General features: G+C 40.6%; 1 long non-coding RNA gene across 1 annotated transcript; it reads left to right on the top strand.

Moving 5' to 3' along the window:
• The first annotated feature begins 267 nt into the window (after positions 1-267).
• LOC138949163 (uncharacterized) lies at positions 268-14,468 on the top strand. The gene is made up of 4 exons (XR_011450177.1): positions 268-1,115; positions 1,419-2,214; positions 2,580-13,845; positions 14,126-14,468. It is a non-coding gene; the product is annotated as an uncharacterized lncRNA (long non-coding RNA).
• The last annotated feature ends 892 nt before the right edge of the window (positions 14,469-15,360 follow it).

Genomic DNA, 15,360 nt, shown 5'->3' with positions numbered 1-15,360 from the left:
CAGAAGCACACAGATGTAATATAGGAAAATGTATTCTTTGTGAGCAGAGATTTTGTGATCCTACATTTTCGTATAAAGCATCTGTTGTGTGCAATAATTTGTTACTTTCTGTCACTTTCATTTGACCAGATATCCGTGTTTGTTCAAGTAGATTGGTCAAAATGTGAAGCCAGAAACCTTTATTTAAAAAGGTACATCAACGAGTGAAGGAACCACCAAGTGTTTGTTTCTTTTCTCATCTTTTTTTTTTTTTTTGGGGGGGGGGGGGGGGGTACATTTTATTTGGACAGAAATAAAGGTGAAACAAGTGATGTATCTGTCATACTGAACCTAAGATACGTTTCAGAACTTTGATTATTGGGGAAATAAAGAGGATGCAGTGAGACCTTAGCTTAGTGCTGAAAATGGTGTGCAAGGTTACCTCTGTGCTCATATTTATTCACTTGAACAAGTCTTTGGTGCTTACATAAAAGCATCTTTCCCTGAGGACAAGAAAGTTCGCAAGTTTTCTGAGATTATTGCAGCATGGGATCCAGACAAGCAGATAAACACACAAAAACGTGCCATGGCTTATTTGACCAAACTGTAATTGTGATTTTGAGTAAAAATCGTATGTTAAACAAATATTCAAGGCTGCAGGCTTGAACGTGCTATCACAAACTTCAGCAGCGTTAATTGCATTATCATATGATTTGACTTTATGATTTTGCATGCTTTGTGTGTGATTTAGATACATGTATGTGCATTTGAAAAGAACTTTGAGACTTCTCTTTTATTGAATTTTGACTACCCTGATTGATCAGGAGAGACTCAGGAATGAGCAGTGGCTGTAGACAAAAAAAACCATAACATTGAGTTTATATTGGATGTCTATGAAGCTAGAGCTTTAAAACTTTGCATACTTCTAGTGTTAATGCTCTCCCGACATGACCCCAGTTTGGTTGACCCTTGTCAAATTTGGGGTCACAGCGGGGTCATGTTCAGTTTATAAAAAAATAACATTGAGGATTTCTCTGATGTTTTTGAAGCTTATGCCACCAAATTTCACACACTTGCAAGGTTTTGATGATCTCTAGACATGACACAAATTTGGTTGGTTTTTGTCAAATGTCAAGGTCACATTAGGGAGAGCGGAGTGGCGCAGTGGTTAGAGCGCTTGCCTCTCACGCTGGAGGTCGTGGTTCGTCCCCCACTCGGGGACAAATACAAATACCCGATTTTTCCGAGCGCTCTCCAGTCCACCCAGCTGGAAATGGGTACCTGACCCTATTCAGGGCCGGGGAAGGCAAAGGCAGCGAGGGAGAGGAGATGGGCACCGCCCTCATAAAGCTGGCCCCCAGAAAAGTTGAGATCTCTAACATCTCTCTCCCCTACGACCAGATGGTTATGGGAATACCTTTACCTTTACCTTTACCAAGGTCACAGCATGAACATGTTAGCTGGAGAAGATCTATCACTATTAAAAATATCCACTGAGCTATCAAGGAAATAAGTCTCCACTCCATCAAAATATAGTGTTTGATATGAGGTCACAGGTCTGGGGTAATTTAGTCTTAGCTAGACTAGAGGTGTCAACTTGGATGCAACTGCAGGGTAATACACCAGTTAACAGTTTCGGCGTTTACATGGAACGAAGAAGGAAAGCGGAAGAGGAAGAAGTACGAACACACTCGCAAAAACGATCTGCGCACGCGTTCAAATCAAAGGGAAAAAAAAGGAAAATCGCGTGTTTGTGTGCCCGATGTAATCCTTAGAACCTTTACACTCTTTCTTCGAACACTCAAAAGCAACTTCAGGGCTGGAAGACTACAAAATTGCACTTTCTGCCAACTGAATATACGCTTTCTCAAATCAACCGGAACAGGAAGAAGAAGAAAAAACGATCTGCGGATGCACATTTTCTCAAAAAAAGGAAATCAGAAGAGGAAGAAGAAAGCAAAAGTGCTCGTAAAAAAAGATGTGCGCATGTGTGAATCTAAAATGGCCGCGGAACTGTTAATCGGTGTATAAAATAAAAATTATAATGGTTTTTGGGTTGTTATTTTCTATCTCAAAATTTAGAGGGTAGTAAGGGGGTTGGGGCAAGTTTGTTTTGGGGATATTCTTAGGATTGAAACACAATATGAATTGTTATGTCAGTTGGCATTAGGATCAAATTTGGGACAATAAGTAGAAAATCAACGTTCTCTTGGACATTGTTTTTTATGAGGGTTGGTTTGTTTGTTTGTTCGTTCATGGGCTGAAACTCCCACGGCTTTCACGTGTATGACCGTTTTTACCCCGCCATTTAGGCAGCCATGCGCCGCTTTCGGAGGAAGCATGCTGGGTATTTTCGTGTTTCTATAACCCACCGAACTCTGACATGGATTACAGGATCTTTTTCGTGCGCACTTGGTCTTGTGCTTGCGTGTACACACGAGGGTGTTCGGACACCGAGGAGAGTCTGCACACAAAGTTGACTCTGAGAAATAAATCTCTCGCCGAACGTGGGGACGAACTCACGCTGACAGCGGCCAACTGGATACAAATCCAGCGCGCTACTGACTGAGCTACATCCCCGCCCCTATTTATGAGGGTAGAACAGCAAATATTTGTGATTCAATCAATCAATCAATCAATGAGGCTTATATCGCGCATATTCCGTGGGTACAGTTCTAGGCGCTCTGCAGTGATGCCATGTGAGATGAAATTTTATACGGCCAGTAGATTGCAGCCATGTCGGCGCATATTTACCTTTCACGGCCTTATTCCAAGTCACACGGGTATGGTAGACAATTATTAACTGTGCCTAAGCAATTTTGCCAGGAAAGACCCTTTTGTCAATCGTGGGATCTTTAACGTGCACACCCAATGTAGTATACACGGGGGGTGGTTCGGACACCGAAGAGAGTCTGCACACAAAGTTGACTCTGTGAAATAAATTTCCGCCGAACCTGGGATCGAACTCACGCTGACAGCGGCCAACTGAATACAAATCCAGCGCGCTACCGACTGAGCTATATCCCCGATTCATTTCATGTACAGTACAACCCTCCTTTTAAGACATCAAACAATCTGAGAAAACAGGGTCATAAAGGGGGGGGGGGGTGTCCACTGTAATTTAGTGAGTGTAATAGGATGATGAAGGGAAGTCGCATGTGCTTTTCTTGTTTATTTTAAGACATTTACAATGAGGCTAGCAGCGTTAGTTGATGTGAGGTGGGTTTTGTTTCTAACATTTCATTTTGGAGATTGCTTCAAGGCCTTTCGTGTGTGGGTGTGTGTGTTTGTTCAAGTCCATGGAACGATGTGTTTTCCTCTCAGAATAAAATGAACTCATGAACATTATGCTTCAGTCCCATAGTTGGTATGATCAATACTTTGAGATAGGTCATGTAAGCAACCAACTTTATCACAAAATCAGTTTATTTCTTGCATTTAACCCAGGTAGAAAACTTATGTGCTTGACTACAAAGGTACTCTATGCATTGCCAAAATATATTGTTCATATGTGGTGTGTATTGGAGGCCTGTGGACTACAACATGAAGCCTTCAGCCTTCCTCTCTCATGATCTATTTCCTGAGAATGTTTGGTTTACCTGTTACTGTGCTATACGTGTCGATAAAAGTAGTCATTCTGTCCATGTTCAAATGACAATTCATCTTCATTGCAGGGTGCGGGGCTTTGCGATCAGTAGAAAAGAGTTTTATGATGTCTGAACACATGTTTTAAAGGTTGAGTAAATGGAGCAGGAAAAGTGCCAGTACACAGACCTACTCTTTGAATCTCCAAGTTGTGGCTGTTTAGAGTTCAGGCCTACTTTCTAGCTAACTCCTGTATTTCATGTGTCTGGCATTTGCTTGGAAGTGTACACTATGTACATAGTGATATCTGAATGGGGTGGTTAGGGTATTCTGCCTCATTAGATGAATGCATGGTTTTGGGACTTGTGAGTGGGGTCAACATTTGTCACTCTGCCGGTATGATGCGAGTTTTTATAGAACATGTAAATAGCTTGTACATAAACAAAATGAGCGCGTGCGTGCGAAGAACCCAGTGTGTGATACACCATACAGTTTTGTTTGTTCGTCTTTTCATTTCAAATCTGCCAATGCTATTATAGAAAGATATGGTATCATAATGCCTATATCTTTCAATGAAGTTCATAAGCAGCTGAATGTAGTTCCTTGAGTAATCTGGGTTTTTAAAAAATAAATCATGCCGTAATCAGAAGACAAAGGATCATAGATAATTAAAATCAAATTCTTCAAAACTCAACAAGAGTTGAATGTAACCACGTTACCAGTGTATTGTTCTTAACTCTTAATGGGGACCACAGTGAACTCATGTCATTTGTAAAAAAGTTAATACCTTAACAAAATGTTCTGGCTTGTGGACTATTCTGGGGAATAATCATGCTAAAATAATTGGGTGACTGTTCTAAAGCATCCCAAGAATCACCTCTATCTTATGCCAGTTGTTTTCAGCTTGGCTTTTGTCAGCATGTTTGCTATACATGTACATGCTTTGTTACATGTTAGTTCAAACCAGTGTGACAGGTCCACCTTTTGACCTTGCAGAGGACCTCATTTGTGGTGCCATGTTTTGTACAGGGTGACCTATCAAACATGGCAAGCAGAAAAGTGCTCTTGACGTTTACATGTGTTCAGTGAATTAACTTATTATCATAGTTCAGGTGAACATGTGTTTGTGCATGATCAGTCCTCAGTGACCTGAAGACAGCAATTACAATCAGGATCAGGGCAGTCCCAATGGAGAAATACATTCAAGTCATTGATAAATTTTGCACACCGCTTATAAATGTGACTGGAATGTGAAGCTGGTCATTTTTGACTCGCCTGAGTAATCTCCTAGGACGAGTGTTAGGCCGACCGGCCAGCTGTGCTTAGACAAAATACTTAATGTTGAGGACACTTCTAGGGTTTGAGGATCTCCCGACATGCTTCACCCTTTTGGTTCACGCTCGTCAAATGTGGGGTCACAGTTGGGTCATGTTCTGTTCATAAAAACTTAACATTGAGGTTTTCTCTGTTTTTGAAGCTAAAGCCACCCAATTTCACACACTGTTGTTGATCTTCAGACATGACAAAAATGTGGATTTTGTTTGTCAAAATAATATCAAGGTCACAGCATGAAAATAATTGCTGGAGAAGATCTATCACAAGTGAAATGATCCACAGAGCTATGGGGGTGATAAGTCTTGTCCTCACATGTCCTGATGCATATAGAACCTCCCTTGTAAGACCTCATAACATGTGAGAAAAGGAGGGAGTCTTAAAATGGGGAATTTACACAGGTTAACAACATCTGAGAAAAGGAGGGAGTCTTAAAATGGGGGGGAATTTACACAGGTTAACAACATCTGAGAAAAGGACTCGGAGTCTTAAAGTGGGGGGGAATTTACACAGGTTAACAACATCTGAGAAAAGGAGGGAGTCTTAAAATGGGGAATTTACACAGGTTAACAACATCTGAGAAAAGGAGGGAGTCTTAAAATGGGGAATTTACACAGGTTAACAACATCTGAGAAAAGGAGGGAGTCTTAAAATGGGGGGGAATTTACACAGGTTAACAACATCTGAGAAAAGGAGGGAGTCTTAAAATACACAGGTTAACAACATCTGAGAAAAGGACTCGGAGTCTTAAAGTGGGGGGGAATTTACACAGGTTAACAACATCTGAGAAAAGGAAGGAGTCTTAAAATGGGGGGGAATTTACACAGGTTAACAACATCTGAGAAAAGGAGGGAGTCTTAAAATGGGGGGGAATTTACACAGGTTAACAACATCTGAGAAAAGGACTCGGAGTCTTAAAGTGGGGGGGAATTTACACAGGTTAACAACATCTGAGAAAAGGAGGGAGTCTTAAAATGGGGGGGAATTTACACAGGTTAACAACATCTGAGAAACTTAGGAGGGAGTCTTAAAATGGGGGGGAATTTACACAGGTTAACAACATCTGAGAAAAGGAGGGAGTCTTAAAATGGGGGGGAATTTACACAGGTTAACAATAACAAATGTGGGTGAAAAACAAGACCTTAATGCTTGTGTCAGGGGGGGGTGGTCTTACAAGTAAGTGAGTCTTCCATCAGGGCTTTGAAAAGAAGGGTTCCACTAAAATTGGACAATAGGAGTCATATAAGCATTTGCTTTTCTTGTTTCCGTCAGTTTGTATTCATATTTGGTGCACATTTACTCCAGTTTGTGCATTACCATTCTACAAAGTTTCTGGTCTGTAAGTCAAATGAGAATAAAAACAAATAAGGCAAAGCGCTTATGGTAAGATTTAAGAAACAAAGGGACGTAAGCGCTCTAAATAAAGACAACATAATCCAAAAACAAAGAGACTGCCAATGTTCCAAAATTCCAAATAAAAAAACAAGAAAGGTAGCAACCTACCTTTCTTGTTTTTTGATACAGACAACATATGCATCAAAACTAAGTGCGAGTTATGCGGAACCAAACTCCTGGCACAGGAGAGAATAACAAGCATTAAGATGGAAAGTGACTTTCATCCTCAAATGGTCCAATGTTCCAGCTTTTATGTTCTCTCCAAAATGTGTTTCAATAAACCCCTCTGAAATTGTGAGTCATCAATGACAATACAGTAAAACCTGTCTCTAAAGGACACCCTTGGGGTATGGTAATGGTGTCCCTATCAGACAGGTGTCCTTTCTTCACAGGTGATGGGGCCGGGGCAATATTTTACAAAGTCAAAGAGCACGTAAAATGTACAAGACACTTTTTGTCAATCCTGGAGTATGTATTTATTTTTCAACACAAAACACAAGGTAAAAACTTAAATAAAATTACCAGATCATTGTACAAGGCACAGATTGAGGGCGGTGACAGGAATTAAAACAAGATTAAATTAGATTGAATTGAATAGTGTTCATCAAGACGATTTGAAAAAGTCCTGGATGCCTGTTTGTTTGGCTCGTCCAGCTTCCCTAAGCTTGACGTCTTCAAGCATGGACTTCAGCGTGAAGGCAGCATTCACAAGCTCGACATTTCCCTGCATCTCAGCAAAGTTGAGGAGAGAGCTGGGACAGAGCTTCTTTTGTTGTGATTGACCTTTCTTCCTCTTCGTCGTCTTCAGATGCAGACTGATCCACCCTCCACCTACCCCGTTCCCTACACACTCTGTGCATTCAAACTTACGCAAGTCGGACGTCACAAAGCTAAAAATAGCTGACTCTTCATCGGTCGTTCAACGGGAAATTCCGCAGTGTCTCGACCAAATTGGGTCAGCTCTTGTTTCATTCAGTTTTTCTAGTCTCAGCATAAATGCATGGAACAAAAATTTAGCTGTGTTAACTATTATTTCCTTCGAACGATTGCTTACAAAGAGAGAGAGATCGAGAGAGAGATTAATAGGATGGGGGGAGTGGTAAATGATAAATGGTTGCATTTTCTTACCTGTATAAGTGGTCCACTGACGGGCAGATTCTTCGATCTTGCAGTACAAAACCACTCCCATACCACGTTGTTCAGGTCTTCATATTGCGTTTTCCGACGTTTCACAGTTTTTTGGTCGCTTCGTGCCCCTGACTCCCACTCCTTCATCACGTCTTCTTTTTCCGATTTGATCCTCGCGATCTGTGTTTTACCACATCCCATCTCCTTCGCCACATCTCGGCATGATTGGCCGCTATCTAGTTTTTTCAAGGCAGCGACACGCTGCTCTAAAGTCAACGCTTTTCTTTTTCCTGCTGGAGATTCCATTTTCAAACACAGTACTGTTGCTTTTGGTTGTGACTGTATCCACAATGCGGAAAAGCGAAAGTGAGCGAAGCGAAAGTGAGTGAGCGAAGCGAAAGTGAGTGAGCGAAGCGAAAGTGAGTGAGCGAAGCGAAAGTGAGTGAGCGAAAGTGAGTCTCCATCTAAACAAGCCACTGATTGGTCAGAAAAGGGACAGGACAACCAATCAACAACCATTTGTGCTACGGCTGCCGAGCACTGACCTGAATAACAATCGAGTTTTCGAAGTTGCGTTTTCATGTACGTAGTGTCCGTTTGTGACAGTGTTTACCCTTCCTACGGTCCGAAAAATCGTGTCCGCGTCCGTAAGTGGCTGGTGTCCGTCCGTTAAAGGTTAGTTATTGTTGAAATCGTGTTCGTTCCATGATAAACTGTCCGTATGTAGCAGGTGGCCGTTACAACAAGGGTCCGCTAGACTCAGGTTTTACTGTAACCCATTGCCCTTGGCTGTAATTTAGCTGTCTCAACGGTTAAAATCTGGAGGGTTTAAATCGTGTGAGTGTGACACCCACTCAGTGTCACACCTACTAACACGTCGATACCTATACATTTTTAACACATTGACAAGAGAACATTTAGAGTTAGACTATTTGAACCTCAAACTGGACATTTTGTGGAACGATCATTATACACCCCATATGAAGTAATTTGAAGTAATTTGCTGAACACCCTTCATTTGATGTCACAGAGCAGGCAGAGATATTGTGTTTGTCTTTTAGCTTTCTAGGAGTGGCAGTATAGTCAAAGCAGACATTGAACACCTTTCATTTGATGTCACTGCTTGTGTTGATGACCTGCTGCGTCCAGATGTGTACTTCTACATACGTGTGTAGCTACCATCGCGTTAGGCATTAGGTAATGTTATTTTTGAAGTTTGCTAACAGAAAGTTTAAACAGGAGATATTTCAAATTGTGAGTTGATGAAGTAATGCCTGCACGTTGAGCTGGGTTGTCACATGTATCAAGGGGTTCTGTAAAACTGGATGTACCAGTGCACGTCTGAGTGGGGCAAACAGAGATAGAGTATGTGTTTGAGCATGTCTGTGTGTGATTGTGTGTGTGATTTTTAGTCATGAATTCAGTACGGTTATGTGTTGACTGAACATTGCCAGAACTGCATGAAGTGACCTTTCATATTTGTATCTCTTCATCTGCAAAAGCATGCACGTTCCAGTCTGTACTGTGAGCTGAGCTATGGCGTGTCAGGTTATCATTTGTCTAAGGGGGGGACAGAAGCTGAAGAAAATTGATGTGTGTTAGACATGGTCTTATCTTCTGCGATATGTAGTCATAATGCCTTTCAAATTATAGAAAATTAACTGTACAGAGTACAGCTAAAATAATAGAAAAAAACACTTCAAGGCTGATTGCCTTGGGTGGATAAAGTGGTATTTTGCCTGATTTAAGCGCATTGTCTCGTCTGTATGTAAATGATAAATTCTGCTCCTGATGCATCATCTCAGATGGCTGATGGAGTGTCAGTGTATGCTTAATGGATTTCAGACAAGTTTTTGGCTCACGTAAGTGTAGCCTATGCGATGCTAACTTTTGTCTGTCTGTGCGTGCGTGCGTGCGTGTGTGATAGAAACTTTAACATTTCCGAGTCTATGGATAAAGCTCGCATAAGAAGATTACGTCTCAGTCAAAAGTGTTTGACGTGTGTGATAGAAACTTTAACATTTGAAGACGTCACATTATGACGTAAGAGGGTTAGACGTCACGCGAAGGAATTACTGAAAGTCTCGGTCATTGTTATTGTGAGCGGGCCGAGACTAGTTGGAAGATCTAGTGTCTCGCTTTCTTGCACAGTTTCACCTATGCTTACTGTGTGTGTGTGTGTGTGTGTATGTGTGACGGAGTGATTGAGTTTGTGTTACTGTTTGTCGATTTCTTACGTGAGCCTTGAAGGCTTCGCCTCTTGTTAAATGTTACATTCATAGAATTTTCATAATTTTAACACTCTTATTTATACAAGAGGTCCACCTGGATTCCTGGTGAGAAAAAAAAAATATGCATCAAAGATTCTTCTGTACTATACGTAAAAAAAAAATAAAAAAAAAACTATGCACATTTTTGTGATTAGGCCGTATTTTGTAAAACCAGTTATATGACTGGTATTGCCATCCATTTTCCTACAATATTAAGTAAACAGATTGATTTTACATGAGGTAGTGTTTATACCGTGGAACATACAACACAGACAACCCCCAAAATCAAATTCGCCAAAGCAAGGTTCATGCTGTAAAATCAACAACAAAATCAGAAAAGCTAAAACGCAACAAGTTTTGCATGTCATTGGAAAGAACAATCAAATTTATTTCCAAAACAGTCAGCTGTGTTCTCCAATCTTGACCAGCTTATAACATGTTCAACGGTGTAGGTGTAATTCTTCTCAGAAGCCATAAAATGCGGTTTTGGAAGCCGTTTTAGCAGGTATGATACCAAAAACGGTGCATTTCAGTAACTCCTCAACGCATTGCCTTCAAATTTTGGGTGCTAGTGCTAACACATTTTGTAAAATACACACGGAATCTTAAGGCAGTGTGACATGACAGAAAGAGTTTTAAAAATAAAGATGTATCAAAGCTTCAAATTACACTTTATTTGAATATAATTATATTCAACGCTGGCTGCTCAAAACGCTCTGGTTTAAACGAAACGAAAGTTCCTGAAAAAATGCTCTTTCAAGAGCCATGCTCAGTTAATTAAGTGTGTCAGCAGTGCGCTTTTTATGGATGAAGGCTGTCATGACCTGGAGACAATTTTACAACTCTTTCTGGCATGTCGCATAACAGCGTTACCAATGTCTCAAATGACTTAAGATTCCCTGCGTTAATTTTGCGACATTTGTTACCACAAATCACTGACAGTTGGAACTGGAAGGCAATACCTTGAGTGGTTGTTGAAATGTCCCGTTTTTTTGTCTCACTATCCGCTAAAACAGCTTTCAAAACCGCCATAATGGCTTCTGAGAAGAATAACACCTACACTGTTCAGCATGGCATAACATCATTGCTATACAAGAATGGAGAACAAAACTAACTGTTTTGGATACAAATTAGATTGTTATTTCCAATAACATGCAACACTTGTGTTTTAGCTTTTCTGAGTTTTTGTCAATTTTACTAAACCTTGATTTTTGCGAATTGGATTTTAGGGGGTGTCTTTGTTGTAGGTTTTACTGTATAGAACCTACCTTATGTAAAATTAATCTGTTTGTTGAATTTGGGAGGGGAATGGGTGGCCTTTCCAGTCATATAACTGGTTTTTATGACGGTTTAGTATCCAGGATGTTAGTACATATATGAATACAAATTTTCAAACTATGAGTAGGGGCAAGCACCTTAAATTGTGTGTAATGCTCAGCCTACTGAATCACAGCTAAAGTAAGCCCATGCAACTAGCTCTGAGAGAAACTGTCATGCAAAAGTTTGAAATGAACACTTGTTTCAAAACACACCGAGCTGTGACATTGATTACAGGCTCTTTTCGGTGGGCACTTGGTCTTGTGCTTTGCGTGTACACACAAAGATGAATTAGGCGCCAGCAGGAGTGGTATTCAAGAAGAAAAAGAATTTGAGGTGGTTTCAGATTCTGAAGCCGTTTTAGCTACTACGCTTTAACTTCCGATTTTAACTGGCATTCACGAGTCCCCCTCCGAACGCTGTTAGCTAACAAGGTTGTCTATTTATAAACCACGGGGTTTCCCTCACTTCCTGTTCAGTGCGCACGGGCAGTAGGTCTTATCCGCCTTCATTGCTTTTATTCCGCGAACGAACACGTGTGCATTACATTTACTTTAGTCGACATGTACGGAACATCCATCGGACAAGCGAAAGCGCAGGCACACGAGGAAGAGATGGAGGGGAAGAGGAAACGAAGTGCTAACTGGACTGACAGCGAAACGCGGACAAATACGAGATACTGCTCGCGAAAGATTTCAACCGATGCTCGATCATACCGGCTTGTGGTGAAAACGTGCTCGCGTCTTCTTTAATGCATTACAGTGTCCAATTTCTTCTACTGATTCCGTGGCCGAACGGTTCTCACATTCGCCTGATGCGCGATTGAGTCGAGTTCAAATCACCATCTGTCCGTAATTTTTTTTACTCTTTGGCATTTGTTTATTTTTGTTTATTTTCTTCATGTGCAAAAGAGTACGTTATAATAGCAAATTGATTTTAAAAAAAAATTTTTAGGCAGGAATGGGGTTTTTTTTGGTTTTTTTTGGTTACCATGATATTAATTTATTGAACTTAAACATGTAAATATTTGATTTAAAAAAAATATGAAGAAGGATGCTCCCCGCTTAAAAAAAACAAAGGTAAAAGAGAAGACAAAAAAAAATAAAACTTTCTGTACAAATCTACATCGTCATATTTATCCACAGGATGAATGCGATCCCGGAAAATTCTTCTCAGATTTCTTCTCTCGGCATATTCCAACATCATGAAGGCCGCCATCTTGAATCACGAAGATAACACGGTGTTAGCGATTGTAGAGACGAGGGGTAGGTCCTGTAACTTTGAAGGCGTCACGTGACTTTGGCGGGTCACAACGGGCTTTCGTGAATGCCGATTAGCGCGACTTACAGCTCAAACAGCGCCACCATGCGGCCAAGTGGCGCTAAAGAGTTTTCTTGAATACCAGTCCAGGTCTGCATATGATGATTTAAGTTGACTGGGAGATAGAAAAAATCCCACCCTTAACGCATTTTGAACAGCCGGGATTCGAACACACGACCTTCCGCATGGGAGGCCAGAGTATTATCCTCCATTATGCCTGTCGATTTTGTTTTAAAATTTTCAAGGATAGCAGTGAATTGCACAAATATATATATGTGTTTGATATCGGCCCGAAAATTACTTGATTTTTAAAATACTCTTAAATCAGCGGTTGTCAATGATGCTACTTAAACTATTTGTACTGTGGTGGACATGTATCTATAAGTTTCTACTCACTGGACTCTAATAAGGACATCCACAGTATTTCAGTAACAAGATATTAACATTGGTTGTCTAGTTAAAAAGAAAAGGCTTATCTCACAAATGCACTTACATTTTGGAGTGCATAAATTTGTGTTTTTGTTGCAGTAGAGAAGTCCATTCATGAATAAAATATACATCGATTGTTGATGGCATTTTGTTTGCTCTCTCTCACACACACACACACACACACACACACACACACACACACAGGGATATGTATATACAGTGGGTATGTGTGTGAGGGAGAAGGGTGTGTGTTATATACAAGATACAAGAAGTTTTATTGTCCTCATCAATACAAGGAAATTTGGCATGTGTGTGGCAAGACATAATACACTGATACATAGACATTTACAAAACACAACTGAAGTTCAATATCAGCACACCTTTACGCAACATACCCACTACTCCAGACACACAGGCTACATGTGCCCCTCGGACGTACGCAACCCACAATTCACCCAGCCATACAGCTCCACATACACTTACTCATTCATGCAGCACTCTAGCACCCGGTCATGTACAACTCACAAACTGGAACCCTCATACGGCTACATATTGCATTATAACACCCGCACAAACATTACAACCTCAAACATCGTACTAGATCTACAACTAACAAGCATACATCCACTATCATGCACCGAATACATCATCATACATTACATCATAACATATTGCATTATAACTGTTACGAAGCGGTTTACTCGTATTTTTGGTAATGTGTATTGTTGTAAATAGAATAGACTATAGCGATGGTCAGATATTGGAAAGGGCTATAGGCTGCATACCGTCACGTTGACCGAAGTTGAACCTTTGTGTAACTGACAAGGTTTTTCACGTGCAAGTGATGCAGACGACAGCTCACTGGCAATGTCATAGCAAGAACGACTTTGTAAAATCAGTCGCCGTCAAGGAGCCAAGCTCGACTCATGTTTTTCGTAACACTTTAGCAGACGGGCTCCTGTTTTAGGTATCTGACTGAAGAAGGATGAAGACTGACGAACTTTCCCTATCAGCTTACATGATATCTTCCATTTTCATATTCATGCCAGGCCGGCGACTGTACTAAATGTTGGCTTTACACTCTTTTGAGGTATGTTTGAAACCGGTTATATTTTCATGTCATGTTGTCGTATGTGAGAAGAGTGACTGGTTCTGTGTTTAACGTTATTGTGTAGGCCTAAGCTATTGTGCTACACTGCTTAAACATGTGAGGGTTTTACGTAACGTTTTCTTGGCTTTAGAAAACAGGAATTAACGTGTAAATAATTATATTGGCTCATGCAGCTTAATATGTTGGACGAGTGAGTATTTTTATTGTGCGAGTGAAAGAAACTAAAGACAAGTTGACTTATGGACTATAAACTTTACAGTGTTCCAACTGGAGGGTTTTCATCGACGGAGGCTGAACTGAACTGGTGACTGCGGCTTGGTGTACATGACCATGGCATGGAGAGCTGGCAGAGTTCTACAGTTAGCCGCCGAGACGAACTGGAAGGATCAAGGACTACGTCAAGCAATGGTTGCGGTGTCGTGAGGACTGGTGCACCCTTGTCAGTCGTCTGAAGGACTTACAGCCATACCAACATCTTGAGGGCCGAAAGATGGCAGTAGGGTAACGTACAGTAGAATACCTATTCGTCTTACCTGTTAAGCTGCTTTGTTTGAGCCAAAAGGTGTCTGCGTCTTGGACTGTAGAGTTTCTTGCGGTGTTGTCGGCCTAGAGTATTGGTCGAAGCCCGGAAATGATATTGTGATGTAAAAAGCTTTGTAAACAATAATAATTAGTCTTGGCAGTGTCAAGATCCATTTAACACCAGGTTTTTTGCGTGTGTGAGTGCGTGTGCGCTTGTGCCTTGTAAGCTACTGTAGCGGACAACTATTCAGATTACATTCAAGCCTGTAAACAAATACTAAACTTATAGAGTGGTGTAGAGACAGTTATGATTGTCTAGAAACCGGGCTATACCACTCCATAACAATAACACACGCACAAACATTACAACATCAAACATCGTACTATAATCTACAACTAACAAACAATCATACACTATCAAATACCAAGTACATCATCGTACATTAAATTACATCATACCCCCCCACCCCACCATACATTCACAATCGACACAGAATACATCATCATACATATATACATTACATCATAACCCCCATACATTGTCACAAATTACATTACATTACTTGTGGGCACATGTTTTCATTTAGAGTGTTTACGCCCCTTTGTTTCTCAGGTTTGGGGAATGCCAGGAATGATGTTGAGCTAACATTGCCTACAATCAATCAGTCACAAAAAGACATTCACAGGAGTCAAAGCAGTGACACATTTTCCCGAAAGTGAGGATGGATGGATGGTTTATAGCCCCATATGAAGGGGTGTGTGAAACAAAATGAAAAATATACATACGAATAATATTGATATATACATACATTATACATAACATAAAACATCAGATAATTAACATATTACACTTGACAGTAATGCATTACTCTAATCTAACATCAAATTCAGTCTCCGAAATTATTTATACAAATATATGGCAAGATTCCTCATAACAGTTATATTAGTGGACTAGATGAATACCCGCTTCGC

Source organism: Littorina saxatilis, linkage group LG15 (genome assembly GCF_037325665.1).
Source record: "Littorina saxatilis isolate snail1 linkage group LG15, US_GU_Lsax_2.0, whole genome shotgun sequence".
NCBI classification, from domain to species: Eukaryota; Metazoa; Mollusca; class Gastropoda; order Littorinimorpha; family Littorinidae; genus Littorina; species Littorina saxatilis.
The sequence above is the reverse complement of the archived record's forward strand: the minus strand, read 5'-3'. Positions and strand labels throughout refer to the sequence as shown.